General features: G+C 36.1%; 1 long non-coding RNA gene, 3 other non-coding genes and 1 pseudogene across 4 annotated transcripts in view; all 5 read left to right on the top strand.

Moving 5' to 3' along the window:
* The first annotated feature begins 538 nt into the window (after positions 1-538).
* Positions 539-16,480, top strand: part of LOC112627531 — a 62,879-nt gene continuing 46,937 nt past the window's right edge. Inside the window, exons 1-7 of the long non-coding RNA XR_003120187.1 lie at positions 539-726; positions 1,024-1,156; positions 2,497-2,621; positions 3,766-3,894; positions 5,572-5,688; positions 11,260-11,302; positions 12,740-12,777. This is a non-coding gene — a long non-coding RNA (uncharacterized LOC112627531). The remainder of the gene's footprint in view (positions 727-1,023; positions 1,157-2,496; positions 2,622-3,765; positions 3,895-5,571; positions 5,689-11,259; positions 11,303-12,739; positions 12,778-16,480) is intronic.
* LOC112628140 lies at positions 697-776 on the top strand. The gene has a single exon (XR_003120319.1). It is a non-coding gene; the product is annotated as a small nucleolar RNA SNORD115 (small nucleolar RNA).
* Positions 2,642-2,719, top strand: LOC112628141. The gene has a single exon (XR_003120320.1). It is a non-coding gene; the product is annotated as a small nucleolar RNA SNORD115 (small nucleolar RNA).
* On the top strand, positions 3,944-4,019 carry LOC112628139 (annotated as a pseudogene).
* On the top strand, positions 12,234-12,300 carry LOC112628209. Its single transcript, XR_003120372.1, has one exon. It is a non-coding gene; the product is annotated as a small nucleolar RNA SNORD109A (small nucleolar RNA).

Here is a 16,480-nt window from a genome sequence, read left to right as displayed (position 1 = left end):
AGCCTCCCAAAGTGCTGGGATTACAGGCTTGAGCCCCTGTGCCTGGTCTTCACCTCTACCTATTATAATATTTATGTTATTCCATTTTGTGATGTTTGTGGAATATTTGATGAGGGTTCACAATATGAAAACTGGGCATTTTGGCCAAGATGCATGTAAATGCGTACAACTCCATGTGCCCTGATAACTGATTTCTAGATCCTGAGATTCATGTGGCTTCCCGAGTGTCTGTATTTTATGAAAGTTCATATACAATAAACCATGCCAATTGTTACTGATACAGCTTCCTTGAATATATAAAGCGATTATCAATGTGATGTTCTTGTTTCTGCTTAAAACCACTGAATTGCTTCTCCAAAGCCAAGAGACCTGTATGATTTGTCTGTATTATATTTTGTGAACCAGTGGACTAAAACCTTTATAATGGGTCTTTTTAAAGTATTGTCAATATTGCTCAATTAACAGAAACCATGCATGACTCATATACACAGGTGAGATGTAGTTCTCCCTTTGACATTTGCTCTACATCTGCCCCTTAGTTGATGATATGGAAGAAGAGCACTCTTTGGCCTGTTGCGACTGGGACAGTTGACAGCACCCAGGTGTCCTGTAATGAAAATGCTCTTGACACCAATGCATCCTAGCATCAGAGTTTCGGGAAGCCTTCTCAAGTGTGCATGGGGAGTACCATGTCTTTCATCAATAATGAAACCTTCTAATGTCTTGGTGAGAAATAATGACTTAAAATTACACTCAATAGGATTATGCTGAGGTTCAGCCTGCCTAGATGACAGTGCTGGAACAGATAATAGTGACGGCTTATTTTCCTTCAAGGGGAATTTTCTTTTGAACTTGAAATAACAAAGTCTTTATGGGTAACTTGTTTGCCCAACTGTGTCAGTATACCTATAAATGAACAAAAAATTCTCAGCCTGTAAGCTTTGTTTCAGTGATCTGTAATGTCTAATACTATGGTATATTCGGGTCTCATTCTTTGGCTTTTTCTCTTACTATGTGTTTCAGTAAGACATGCTGCCAAGAGATGTGCCATTCTATTATAAAAGAATAGTAGCTTCCTTTACTGACGTGTATATTCTACATAGAACATTGAGCTACGGAAGACTCCCACCTGAGGGAATTAGTTTTACACTTTCAGGTAATCTGAATTTCAATACGAGTTTTCCTTTATGATATAATCCTCATGACAAAATCTTTACTTTTTATTTGAACTTCATACAATTCAATATTGAAGATTTTTTAAATTCACTGTTACCTAGTCCAGTACTTAATATACCTTTGGCTGTAGATACATGACTAGACAAAATGTTTTTCTATATTATTCTTGTGGGGCTCTAACAGTGTTTCACTGTTTTGAGTTACTGATGAACTTGCTGTAACTGTGAGACCACGGTAATGGAGGAGACCACGGTAATGGAGGAGACCACGGTAATGGAGGAGATCATGGTAATGGAGGAGACCACGGTAATGGAGAGGAGAATGTGAGAATCAGTATGCACTTTGCCTATGAAACTTAAAAATTTAGTAATTTGATCACCAAATTCATACCCAAATTTCAGTTCCTATCATGTGTAAACCAAAACGTATCTGAGATTTAGAAGGTTATTTAGAAGTTATTTTGACAAGGTTAAGGACACGCTCAGAAGAAATAAACCCCAAATCACAGAAACCATCTGGGGTCTATGTCTTTCTCCAGAGGTGATTTTGAGGGCTTCAGTGTTTAAAGGGGAAAGTGGGCTGGAGGGGAAAAAGGGAGGGTATGATAATCCATATGTTCCAAGACAAAAGGAGCAGGTAGCGGAATAGTCAATAATGTATTCATCTCACACTCAGTAAATCATCACTGTACATAAGATAAGGTGAACATAGAGTAGCTACCTATGGAGATCTTCAACCTTTAATCTGTAGCTATCTGCTTGAGAACAAAAGGAAATTCTTGCGTGACTCAGCTTTCAGCTTAATTTTTTTTTCTTTTGGCGTAGTACATTGGGGTCCCAAGTTTTTATTTTCCTTTCACACATGTGACCCCACTATTTTCAGAATAATGAAAACACATGTTAGAAATGGTGACACTTATTCCTAATATGGACTTTGAAATGATTGGGTTCACAAATTCAGAGTCATGGGTCTCACTGTGGGTTTTTATTTTCAATGAGTGACTGGCCTACTTGATGGAATTCTTTCAAAAAATGTTCACTTTTTACTGAAATTGTATTAAAATACTGTTGGAATATGTTCGGTCCTGTTTGCCATCTCTGTAGTATGATATATGGTAATATTGCAGATTATTCAGTGTCAAAAACCTGGCATACCTTGCCCTTATGATGTTGATAAGTCAATCGTCTAGAGCCTTAGTAATATGTCTTTTTATGGTAGTTTGGACCGTATCTCTCCACTAAGAAATAGCCTGTGTAAGCCATACACACAGGAACAATTTATGTCTGATTTTGAAGTATGGTCCCGTTCCTATGCCTGTAGGTAAAGACTGCTCAGAAGAGCATCCTCTGGTGTTGCCACAGAGGCAAGTGCTACCACACAGGCATGCTGCAGTGAATTTAACTCATCCTGTGTCCCTGCAACCGTTGTTTAAGGATGCTATTCTGGTAAGTGTTTACAAGACAACGTAAATATATGAATCAAGAGTATCTTCAGGAGACATAATAATGTAAAAATCATGCTCAATAGGATTAAGCTAAGGCTCAAAAGTAGTGCCAATCCTTGCAAGAAGGTATGAGAAGTCATTAGATTTGGGGGGTATGGGGTATTCCATTTTGAGCTTGGTAGGAAGAAACCCTTTGGGGAATCTTGCATCATTTGCCTCTATCTACTTCTAAAGGAACTTTTAAAATTCTTTTATCTTGTCTTTATTCTTAATACTCATACATTATTAGAGATAATATCTTGATTGATTTTTTCCTCATGGTGTGCTTCAGAATGTTCATCCAGCAAGGGGTGTGTCATTCCATGGATTATATATATATGAGTTCTGTCTTTCATAATTAAAAAAATTCCAAGTGGACCATTTGAATATTGAACATTGGCCTTCAAAATGATTACATTTACCTGTTCATACAAAATTAGTGAGCAGTGATCTATTCTTTCCGATAAGCGACTGATCTAATGGGGTCCTCATTAAAACTCCTTTTTTTATTTGCCTGAACGTACTTTGATTTAAAGATGAGACATTTAGTAATTCATTGCAATCAACTCTAGTGATTGCACAAATAGACAATCCATTTCTATTATTTTATTTTTTGGGTTGCTGTGTATGGTGTTATGATGTTTGTGGATCATTGAGGCACTACTCACAACTGAAAGACTTTTGACAATTTTAGGGAATGGCTTGATATTCAGCTGTAGGTTACCCTTGATTGAAATTGAATACAATACAGGTAGTCTGAAATCTCATTTCCTTATCCTGAGTCTCACTCAGGTGTCATTAGATTCAGTATAAAGAAAGGCATACACTATGCATGATGCCAATTGTTACTGATATGAAGAGGATAAGAAGTTTTTATTTCTGCAGGGAAATCATCCCTTACCAGGTTGTCAAAAGACATGATACCTATGTGCTTGGCCCTTACTGTACCCAGGGAATCCGTGGCCTACCACAGCTTAAGTAATGGGTCATATTTGGAGTATCACACATCTCAGTCTTGTAGAAATTAGGAACAGTGATTAGGAGTCATGCACATATAAGAGATGTAATCCCACCCTTTGACTGTAGCCTGCTCTTGTCTTTTACAGAAAAGACTGTGGAGGAAGAAAACCCTTTACTCTGTTGTTCAGGGAGAAACTGACACCGCTCAACTGCCTGGCACTGAAAATGTGGCATCCAGTCCACTTTACCACCAGTGTTTAAGGAAACCATCTCTGGTAAGCATATTTGATCTAAGTGTGCATATGCATATGAGTGCCGTGGGCTGTGTCAGTGATGAGATGTTATCTTGAAGAGAAATGATGATGTAAAAATTAAGCTCAGATGGATTATGCTGAGGCCCAGCCTAGGTAACAACTGTGAGACAAGAAGTTTGGATTTCTTAGTTTCCTTCCATTGGGGATTTTATTTTGGGATTCTGGCAATGGAATCTTTCTGTGAAACTTGTTTTGCACACTTCTATCTGTGTGCTTCTAAGTAAACTATAAATTCTGATTCTTTAAGTGTTAAATTTCCTATAATTCCTAATTTGCTTGGATATTTGGCACTAAGACCCTTGTTCTTTTTCTCTTATTGGAAGATTTGGTAAGTCCTACTGGCACTATTCTATTGAGTGGAGGTGAGAGGCTACCTTTGCTGACTGAAAAATTCCAAATAGGTAATTGAACTAGTGAAGACTGAGCTCTATAATAACTAGATTTATTCATTCAGACAACATGAGTATCACGATAGGGTTTTCTTCTCAATGATTGACTGACACATGTAATGCAATCTTCATGAGAAAATCCTTACTTTTTCCCTACGATTGATTGTTTTCAGGTTGAGAAATATGATACATTGGAAGTTTGCTCATGCACTGCAATTATTGTGGTCTAAATATACAGACAAAGTTTTCTGCAATGTTAGTATCATATTTTAACAGAGCGAGGATATGTTTTGATCATAGATGAATCTATGACTGAAGGGTCCTTGCAGTTGGGGTAAAAATGTGAGTTTCAATAATATGTGTTTGCCCATGAAACTTGAAATTGGATAAACTGATGAGCAACCTGGTGCCTGACTTTTCTCTCCCAAGTATGTTTGGCTTCATTTTTGTTATGATGAAAGTGTGTGCTGTGAATAATGCCAATGGTAAATAAGACCTTTATGGACACTTATATGAATGACAGTCAGGGCCATTCCTTCAGGCAACGTGATTATCATTATGCATTCTTCTTCTCAATGAGTGACTAGCATACTTGACAGGATCTGCAAGAGGGAAACTTTCTTTTTTACTAAAATTGCATTGATACAATGTTGACAAGTGTTCTGATTATTGGTATCATCTGTAAGATGTGATACTCATTTGGTCTAAATATAGAAGTTAACATATTAACTTCTAATTTATATATGTCAGGTTGCTATGTTTTTACGATGTTTGTGGTTTATTGGTGATGACTCACAACATGAAGACTATGGCATTATGGCTACATGTTCTAATTGTGATATATACATGTCCCATCATTCATTAAATTAAATACAATTATGAGTAGTATGATGTCTGTTTTCTAAAATTTGAGTTTCACCTGGCTCCAGTATGATCATTATATGATGGAGTGCAAGCAACATTATAATGCCAATTGTTATCGATATGGCTTCCTTGAATATGTAAACAAGGGTGATCAATTGAAGGTCTTATTTCTGCATTAAACTACCTGAGATATTCTCCAAATTCAAGAGACCTGTATACTTAAGTCTTTATTCTGTTTGATGAATAAATGGCCCATAGCCTATCTAATGGATCATTTTTTCCAGTGCTAATCATCTCTCTTCATTAAGAAATAGCATGCATAAGCCATACATACAGGAAGTAATATTTGTCATCTTGATCTACTGTCTCATCCTCCTCCTCTTAGATAAGGATGATTGAGGAAGACTATTCTTTGGCTTGTTGACACCAGCACAGCTGACACACCCAGATATCTGTTTGGTCTCCTGTGAACTTTCAACCAGGATTTAAGGATGCCATTCTGGTAGGTGTTTTCAGGCAAAGTGAATATATGATTGTGGGGTTCCATGGCTTGTTTCAACAATAAGACCTTATGTTGTCTTGATGACATGAGATGACATGAATACTAGACTGGCTGGCCCTTATCTTTGCTGGAGTATTCTAGTTTGAGCTTAAGCTAAAGAAATATATTTGGGATACAGTTTCTCTCACCTCTTTCTATTAGCCTCTAGAAGACCATTTATCAATTTTTTTCCTCCTGATTTAGTGGAAAACATTTTGGCAGTTCCTCAAAAAGTTATACATAAAATTACCATATAACCCAACAATATTAGCCCTAGGTACACACTCAAAAGAATTGAATACAAATGTTCAAATGAATACATGTACATGAATGTTCATAGCAGCACTGTTCACTGGCTGAAGTTCCAGACCCACCTGGCCAACATGGCGAGACCCTGTCTCTACTAAAAATAGAAAAATTAGCTGGACATGGTTGCTCATGCTTGTAGTCCCAGCTACTCAGGAGGCTGAGGCACAAGAATCACTTGAACACAGGAGGCAGTGGCTGCAGTGAGCTGAGATCACACCACTGCACTCCAGCATGGGTGACAAAGTGAGATTCTGTCTCAAAAAAAAAAAGTAAAGGAAGGTGTGTCACACAAAATAGTGAATACCAATAAAAAGATATAAATTATTAAAAAGAACCAAATGAAAATTCTGGAGTTGAAAAGTACAATAACTAAAATTTAAAAGTTTATTAGAGGGCTCAATAGTAGATTTGAACTGGCAGAAGAAACAAGAAGTAAACTTGAAGATAGAACAATAGAGATTATGTTCAAAAGAACAGAGAACATAAAGAATAAAGAAAAACAAAGAGAGTCTCAGAGAATGTGGAACATCGTTAAGCATACCAGCATACACATATGGGAGTACCAGAGAGACAGGGGAGATACAAAGGATCAGAAAAAGTATTGAAGGAAACAATGGCTGAAAACTTCCCATATTTGTGGAAAAACAATAACCTACATATCCAGGAAGCTCAATGAATTCCAATGAATAAATGCGAAGACTGACAAATGGAAACATCACAGTAAGATTTCCGAAAGTCAAAAACAAGAAGAAAGTCTTGAAAGCAGTGTGAGAAAAATGATTTGTTCCTTACAAGGGAACCCCAGGAAGATTAACAGCTGACTTCAGCAAAAGCAATGGAGGCCAGAAACAAAGTGATAACATATTAAAAATGCTCAAAGGAAAAAAAAACCTGTCATCTAAGAATTCTGTACCTGGCAAAGCTGTCTTTCAAAAATGAAAACAAAATAAAGACTTCTTCAATTAAAAAAAAAAAGTTGGAGAGTATACTGCTGTCAAAACCCCCTTAAAAGAGTTCTCTAAATACTTGAAGTTCTTCAAGCTGAAAGCAAGTGACCCTAGGTAGTTTTTCAAATCAACATAAAGAAGCAAAATGCTTGTAAAGGTAATTATATAAATATAAAAGACAGTAGAAATGTAATTGTTCTATTAAGTGATTTTAAAATAAATGCTATAAAATAATATGTATATAATGTATTTTGGAGTCTATTACATATAAAAGTGTAATATATTTGCCAAAGAAGATAGGTGGATGCAAAGCAATACAGGACTAAGGAAATGAGTACGGATGGTAGATTAATATTTATTACAATGTCTTGCTTGGCTTATAGCATCAGTAAATGTAATATTTATAATAATACCACAAAAGATGGCAAAAAGGGAAATAGGGCTATACAGGTGTAACATTTATGTGTATGACTGAAATTAATCTAGTGTAAATTAGAAACCTATTTGGGTGAGTTAAGATATATGCAGTAAACCCTAGAGCAACCACTGAAAAAGTTCAAAAAATATAGTGAAAAAAATTATTAAGGAAGTTTAAATGCTAAATTATAAAATAATTACTTCATGAAAAACAAAGAAGTAAAGAGGAATAGAGGAACAAAAACATATGAGACATAGAGGAGAAGAATGACATCATAAACTCAACTATGTCAATAATAAAATTACATGTGAATAGAGTAAATTAAATTAAAAGGCAGAGATTCCCAGGCTGTATAAAATCTCCAGGTTTAATATCCCTTTGCCCCCGAATAAAATCCAGCTTTTTTTTTCTATGATGTATTTGATCACTGTGCTGGTTTACAAAAGATTTCTAACCTTTCTAAAATCTTTAAAATCAGTGGCGAAGTGTTCTATCTCATTTCATCCTTATCAGAGACTCAGATCCTGAAAAATACCAAGCAGATCTGCGCATTCTTGAGTTCTGCTGAATGGTGTCTTCCCAGATCACTCTGGATATTGCTGTTTACTTGACCAGTTACTTTTAGTCAACAAGATTTGAACAATGCTTTTGATTCACACAGTGTGAGACCTACACTTCTCTCATATTGAAATAGGGGCTTTAGCATCCTGGATTCCTACACCGGCTTTTGAACCATATGATTCCTGCACCCCAAGAAGGCATGTTATCTGGACGTTGTCCTCTCTGTGATGGGAAAGAACAGTTTTTTCAACAAATGTTGCTAGGACAACTGGATATCTAGATACAAAAGATACTGCATTTATGTTACCAGTTTTCTGTGTCAGTCCCTTTTGCTCTGATGTAACAGAATGCTGCAGACTGGGTATTTGTAATGAGTGGAAATTTATTGGCTCACATTTCGGGAGGCTGGAAAGATCAAGGGGCTGGCATATGGTGAGGGCCTTCTAGCTGTGTCATCCTATGACAGAAGGGCAAAGAGACAGTATGGATGAGACAAATATCTTCTTTTATAGGAACCCACTCCTGAAATAACAGCATTAATCCATTGATGAGGGCAGAGCTCTCACAGCCTAATCACCTTTTAAATGTTGCCTCCTTAAACACCGTTGCATTGAGGGTTACGTTTCCAACATAGGCTTTTGAAATGAAATGAAACATTTGACCATTCCCAATGACAGTTTGAAATTTCAGTGGTTTCTCAGTACGTGATTGAACATGGATAAGATAATCAGTAAGGGTGGATGTAAGAAAACTGTTAACCAACTTGACTCCCCTGGCGTATGTAGACCACGACACCCAGCAATAGCAGAATGCACATTACATTCAAGTGCTCATGAAGCATTATTTTGTGTATATGTATTTTCTCCCTTTTTTGATAAAGTTAGCTAGTAGAGTGCCTATGTAGTTAATATTTTTTAAAACCACAGACTTCTCAATTATTAATTACATCTATGGTTTTTAACATATTATCTTCATTAATTTCTGCTTTGATCCTTATTTCTTTCTTATACTTTCATTTTTGCTCTTTTTTAGTGTTTTAAGATGAAAATTGAATTCTTTCATTCACCTACTTTTTCATTTTTAAAAATAACAAAAATGTTTAGTGCAATGAATTTTCCTCTAGAACTGCCTTTAAATGCATATTACAGATTCTCATTTGCTGTATAATTTTAAATAATATGTAAATACATATCTGCATACAAAGATATGTATAAAAATATGTATTTACATATTATTTAAACATACGTATTTTCTGTTTATATTTTTCCTTTTAATCAGGAGTTAATAGGATATTTTTTAAATTTCTTGGTGAAAGAGCCTTTATGTTATTGCTAATAAAGTCTATTTTTTTGCATTGTGATGTTTTTAATATTTCTTGAATTACTAATTTTTCTTTCCAACCTAATATACAATCAGTTTTTTGTGACTATGCCTTGGGCACTTAAGAACAATACATATCTTCCATTATCAGTCAAGTTTAATATATAGCCATAAAATCTACCCTATTTTTATGTTGCTATTTTTGCCCACTTGATCTGTCTTTTTCTGATAATGGTGTATTATCATTTTCTATTATAGGATCTTCTATGTCTTGTCTCCTTACAACTCATACATCTCATGTAGTTTTTTATTCATAAAGGTGGTTATTATGTTATTTGGTATATAAGTCTCCATAAGGGTCAAATCTCCATGTGTATTATATCTTTTAGCATAAAAAATGTGTTCTTCTTTGCCTTGGTTAACATTGTGGGACTTGAATACATTGTGTGATATAAGAATCACTACTCCTGATCTCTTTTTGTTTTCATGTGCCTGATATACTTTCACCCATCCCTTTATTTTCAGTCTTTTAGAATCCATTTGTTTTAGATGCATCTCTCATAGAAAACATATTACGTTTTATTTTGTGAGCCTGCTGACAATATTTTTCTTCTAGTAGGTGTGTGGAGTCCACTCACACGTGTGTGTGTGTGTAGCTATGACTGATGTTTATTGTGTTTGTGTTTTCTTTATATTTGCTGTGCTCTTTGGTCACGGTGTAGTCTTTGCTTGCCTATTTATTTATTTATTCATACTTAGGAGAGTTGTTATTTTTGTTGGAGTGTTTACTTTTGTACCTCTCTTCATTCTGCTAGTTCTGTGTTTTCCTAGTTAATCTTTTACTTCTGATTTATGAGTTTGGGGGATGTTCTTTAACGCTCCCCTACTGCTCTTGCAACATGAGCTTTATGGTAGATCAGGGATTTAAACACAATGCTGTCTGTGCTGGGCCTTCAGGAGCGTGGGTGGGTATATGTGGCTGAACAGTGCGTGCTGGGTACATGGGAGGGTACCCATGAGTGCTTTTGGTTTTCTTCCTTTTCTTTCCTCCTCCTGTGTTTAGTTGTCTTATTTCTACTTCGTCACAATATTAGTGACATTTGTATGCTAGTCTTCTACCCTGGATAGGGAATATACACCTGTCACATGGAAGGAATATCATGTTGTATGCTGCTGTCAAATGGATCCTAACATACATTAATAATCTGTTAAATGATATAATCTTCAGAGTTAACGCCTGACATTTTATTTTTATCATATTAAGTAAATATATCAGCATTGACAGCCATCCCACTGCAATATCACTTCACATTTTGCTTAGACCAAAGGGTTCTGAGAAGCTTCTGGAGTTGTCGTGAAAGCCAGTTTCACTAAAGTCAAGTCAGACATCCGCCTGTGCTGTTTTCCGCTATAAGCTGAATGTAGAAGATACATTGTTAGGAGCCTCAGTGTGGTGTGAGGAGTGTTTACTTATTGGTAGTAGACTTGTCTGAATCAAGGATAAGCACAAGTATCTGAGATGCTGAGGTGTGGCTGAATGAATGGCCATCTATTCTATTGCAACAGGATGAGTAACACATTCAGAGCAGGCCCAGTTGGTGAACTCTTCAATTATCTCACAATACCACTATCTTGTGTCTTTCATTTTTCACATCACAGTGTATTTTCATAAAATCTTTATTGGTAGACTACAACTTTAGCATTTCCCATTCAAGATACAACTGCTGTGTCGCTTGGATAGCTTGGTAGAGAGGAAATTGGCTATTTTCAAAGTAAAGAATTCAAGGAGGAAAGAAATTTATAAATGAAATGACAAAGGTAATGAGATCAAACAATGCTGATGTTTGTAGCAAGGATTAGAGTGCTGAGATGCCTGTATGATAAGAAATTATAATGAAACCAATCTTGTGCTTTATTTTTTATTAATTAGGAGCATTCTCTGATCTGATTTATTTTCTATGTGATATTTTGCTGCAGGTTAAAAGCTCAAACAACTTCAAGGAAACTTCAGGGAAAAGAGGTGAGCAGCCACTTTGGTAGTTTTGAAATTCTTTGTGTGTTCTGCGGACAATGATTTCAGAACGTCAAGGACTGCCAGTTCATTATTTCAGAGGCTGAAAAGAGATTATTCTTTTGGTAGATATATTTCCCCAGGGGTGTCCCTACCTTGCTCAAAGATTCCTCATTATTGTTTCTTCTCTTTAAATCTCTTTTTGAAATGACCTAAACAATGGTGGAGAATCACTGACATATTTCCTTTTTTCACTATTCATGTTGGGTGAAAATAATCTCGTAGTGAAATTCACATGTTCTAACTATTGTTTTTTTGAATCTTTATCTAGCATATTCATAACATAGATGTTTCTATACATATTAGTACCGTAATAATACCATATATTTATTCTGCTACCTCACTTACTCCTTAAACTTTTAGTTGATTAAAGAGTTTTTATAAAGTTCCCCAATAGATTTTTTTTTTTTTTTTGAGATATAGTCTCGCTCTGTTGCCCAGGCTAGAGTGCAGTGGCATGATTTTAGCTCGCTGCAACCTCCGCCTCCTGGGTTCAAGCAGTTCTCCTGCCTCAGCCTCCTGAGTAGCTGGGATTACAGGTGGGTGCCACCACATGCAGCTAATTTTTGTATTTCAGTAGAGACGGGGTTTCACCATCTTGGCCAGGCTGGTCTTGAACTCCTGACCTTGTGACCACCCGCCTTGGCCTCTCAAAGTCCTGGGATTACAGGCATGAGCCACCGTGCCTGGCCAGATTTTAATCTAATTTTATTGGAACAATTCAGTCATATGTTTTTTCATGCTATGTATATGAGAGTTCCATCATTCAGATACTAAACAAATGTCTACATTTACTGTTCTCACTGATGATGCATTAGATAACCATGCACAAAATAAGCCTGGCTGTGGAAATGCTTATTTGTTGGGAGGGCGCTTGTTTGGATCGATGATGAGAATAATTGTCTGAGGATGCTGAGGGACTCATTCCAGATGTCAATCTGAGGTCCAGATGTGCAGCCCTCCACTAGGACAAATAAGACTCTCAGAGCCTGGCTCTATTTGGGGATCCCTCAGTGACAACAGAGTACCCCTGTGAGCATGCCTTTTCTATCTCTCCTGAGAGGGCAGTAGCATCCTGTCTTAGGAGTCAGTATGCTCTTTAGTATGCTTAGTCACCCAAGACTTGCTTTAATTGTAGATAGATACTTACATATAGGAAAGATGTTCTTAAGTAACAAATGAAAAACTTTAGAAGATTGAATTAAGGGTCAAGCAACTGTGATATGTCTGCAAATCTCATTAGTGTTATGCTGAAAGAAGGAAATATGGCATGCCTTTATTAAATAATGACAATGCAACCACGTTTCGTGCTTTGTTATTTTTACTGTGGAGTATTTTCTAAGATTATGTTTGCTTTTTTTTCTCTTTCATGTTTTGCTGAGATAGAAGGCCTGGAGTCTGATCCTCCACTTCAGAGAATAGGGGTGAGTAGCTAAACCATTATCTTTTGAAATTCATATGTCATGTGCTTTTTGCTAGGTCTTTAGGTTGTTGTGTATATCTTTTCAGAAGCTTATTGAAGGACATTTTGATATGTCCTTTTCCTCATTGAGACCCTCACCATGTCACCTACACTATTGAATCTATCATTTCTGTTTTAATTTTAACTCTCTTCTGCTTTTATGGAAAAATGTAGAATTTAAGAGAATTTTTGGCAATTTCATATTGGATCAAAATTTATTGTAGTGAAATCCAGGTGTACCAAAATATTAACAGAGTTTCCTCATCTGTTTAATTATTGGGGTTTCAGAATAGAGACTCCATGGTTCATAAGATCTTTGTGGTCATACTACATTATATTTCTGCTTCTAATTGAATTATTAAGTATTGACTTGAATTAATCTTTTTCTCGTTGTTGCAGCAAGGTAAGTTATATAGGAAATTTTCTTCTCTTGATGGCATGCCTGAGATAATCATAGATATAAGACACCTGGCTGGTTTCTAGAATGCATGTAATTTTTATTTCTTGATCTGTGTGTTGAGTACTTGCTGTGTTTGCATTATGCAAATACATTGAGCTTTACAATTTTAGTGGATGCACTTTTCTACATGTATATTATTCTTCGATAGAAAGTAAAAAAAACCTCATCAAACTAGTCAAAATATTGGTTAATACATAAAAAAGTCTCAAGTATGATTGTGTATTACATGGTGCTTATTGATCGATGCCCTCATAATAGATCAAGTACGTTCTCTCTTTAGCACAGGCCTTTTTAGCAAATTGTGTCGTGAGTAGTTACTCAAGTATTTTTATTTTAACACATTTATGTTTTTTCTATGCATATTCTTAAATTCTCTTACACTTTTTTCTCTGTTATAAAAACATGCTGAACAATCTCAAGTCTTAAAGATTGCAGTATTGTCCCTACATATTCATGTATTTTGGTACTCAATTCTTTATACTTTCTTTGACAGATCACTTGAACATGTCTCTTGTTTTGCAGAGAGGGAATTAATGGGATACCTTCATGCTTTTCTATTCTATGTGCTACATAATTGAATATACAAGCAAATATAGTTATTAAGGTTTAGTATGATTATTTCCACAACACATGCAAAGAAGTTTCTCATACATCTTAATAGAGGCCTACATGCATTGTACGGTTGAGAATTTGGGGAAAAGTTGATGAAGTTGGGTAAAGTATAAATCCAAAAGTCAGAACGGTGAACTCCTTGCTTAAGGATCTCCTTTGAGATTACTTAGTCAATACACAACTGATAAATTTAAGTGCTTTTCACCTTTTGAGCTCTCGACACACTAAAGCTAAAATGTGTTTCAACTTTTAATCCTGCTTCCCTAATTTTCCCTTTTTTAGTTTAAGATCAAAGAGCTCCAGCCATAAATTACTACCAAGAGTAACCACTTCATTTTAAGAAAGCTTAGCAATATAGAAGAATATAAAATTATTTATGACAGATGTATTTTAACATTTTCCCCATGCTTTCCAGAGGAAATATGTTTAATCATCTGCCCTATATTAGGGAAAAAATTTCTATGCTAATACAAGTATCTATCAATCATTAATCTTTCTATATAAGATATATTGATCATAACCAATTAATTTTATTGTAAATGAGCTTTAGATTTGACATTTTGGTAGTAATATATGTTGTACAATCTCCTGAGGTCCTATAGGTCTTGAGATCTCTATGTCAAAAACTATAGATGTGTCAGTGTTTTTGGTGAATGTGAAGGACGCCACATTTTCCTTAGCCATTTCTTCTGTTCAGAATAATGGTTATGAACATTTTGCTGCTGCAAGATATCCATATATTTATAATCAGAATATGCCAGTTTTTATGCACTCATGCCTCTGTTTCTGTAGAGCATTCCTAGAATGAGTAATGCTTGAAAATTAGGTCCATGTGGTTTCTTTAATGAGATATAGTCAAATCATGAAATATTTAGGTTACCATTATTTCAGTAATGTATTAGAATGTCAAGGTAAAGTTATCTACATTGTATATATACACACAACATAGATATAATTTAAACAACATATACATTTATATTTATACAGCAGATATATATTTATACAACATAAAATATATTTTATTATTTAAACATAAAATATATTTTATTTAATGTAGATTCTTTTTTTTTAGTTTAAGACTTTGAAGGTTTAAAAAAATTTTTTTTATTATTATACTTTAAGTTCTAGGGTACATGTGCACAACATGCAGGTTTGTTACATATGTGTACATGTGCCATGTTGGTGTGCTGCACCCATCAACTCGTCAGCACCCATCAACTCGTCATTTACATCAGGTATAACTACCAATGCCATCCCTCCCCTCTCCCCTCCCCACAATAGGCCCCGGTGTGTAATGTTCCCCTTCTCGTATCCAAGTGATCTCATTGTTCAGTTTAAAATTCTTTTCTTTAAGAATGTTGAATATTGGCCCCCACTCTCTTCTGGCTTGGAGAGTTTCTGCCAAGAGATCTGCTGTTAGTCTGATGGGCTTCCCTTTGTGGGTAACCCAACCTTTCTCTCTGGCTGCCCTTAACATTTTTTCCTTCATTTCAACTTTGGTGAATCTGAGAATTATGTGTCTTGGAGTTGCTCTTCTTCAGGAGTATCTTTGTGGCATTCTCTGTATTTCCTGAATTTGAATGTTGGCCTGCCTTGCTAGGTTGGGGGAGTTCTCCTGGATAATATCCTGCAGAGTGTTTTCCAAGTTGGTTCTGTTCGCCCCATCACTTTCAGGTACACCAATCAGACGTAGATTTGGTGTTTTCACATAATCCCATATTTCTTGGAGGCTTTGTTCATTTCTTTTTCCTCTTTTTTCTCTGCACTTCTCTTCTCACTTCATTTCATTCATTTGATCTTCAATCATTGATACTCTTTCTTCTAGTTGATCAAGTCGGTTACTGAAGCTTGTGCATTTGTCACGTAATTCTCGTGTCATGGTTTTCATCTCTATCAGTTTATTTGTGGCCTTCTCTGCATTGATTATTCTAGTTTTCCATTCTTCTATTCTTTTTTCAAGATTTTTTGTTTCTTTGCGCTGGGTATGTAGTTCCTCCTTTAGCTCTGAGAAGTTTGATCGACCAAAGCCTTCTTCTCTCAACTCGTCAAAGTCATTCTCCGTCCAGCTTTGATCCATTGCTGGTGATGAGCTGCGTTCCTTTGGGGGGGAGATGTGCTCTGATTTTTTGAATTTCTAGCTTTTCTGCCCTGCTTTTTCCCCATCTTTGTGGTTTTATCTGCCTTTGGTCTTTGATAATGGTGACGTACTGATGGGGTTTTGGTGTGGGTGTCCTTTCTGTTTATTAGTTTTCCTTCTAACAGTCAGGACCTTCAGCTGTAGGTCTGTTGGAGTTTGCTTAAGGTCCACTCCAGACCCTGTTTGCCTGGTTATCAGCAGCAGAGGCTGCAGAAGATAGAATATTGCTGAACAGCAAGTGTTGCTGTCTGATTCTTGCTCTGGAAACTTCGTCTCAGAGGTGTACCCCGCCGTGTGAGGTGTGAGGTGTAGGTCTGCACCTAGTGGGGGATGTCTCCCAGTTAGGTTACTCAAGGGTCAGGGACCCACTTGAGCATGCAGTCGGTCTGTTCTCAGATCTTAACCTCTGTGCTGGGAGACCCACTACTCTCTTCAAAGCTGTCAGACAGGGTCATT

Source organism: Theropithecus gelada, chromosome 7a (assembly GCF_003255815.1).
Source record: "Theropithecus gelada isolate Dixy chromosome 7a, Tgel_1.0, whole genome shotgun sequence".
Taxonomy (NCBI): Eukaryota; Metazoa; Chordata; class Mammalia; order Primates; family Cercopithecidae; genus Theropithecus; species Theropithecus gelada.
The sequence above is the reverse complement of the archived record's forward strand: the minus strand, read 5'-3'. Positions and strand labels throughout refer to the sequence as shown.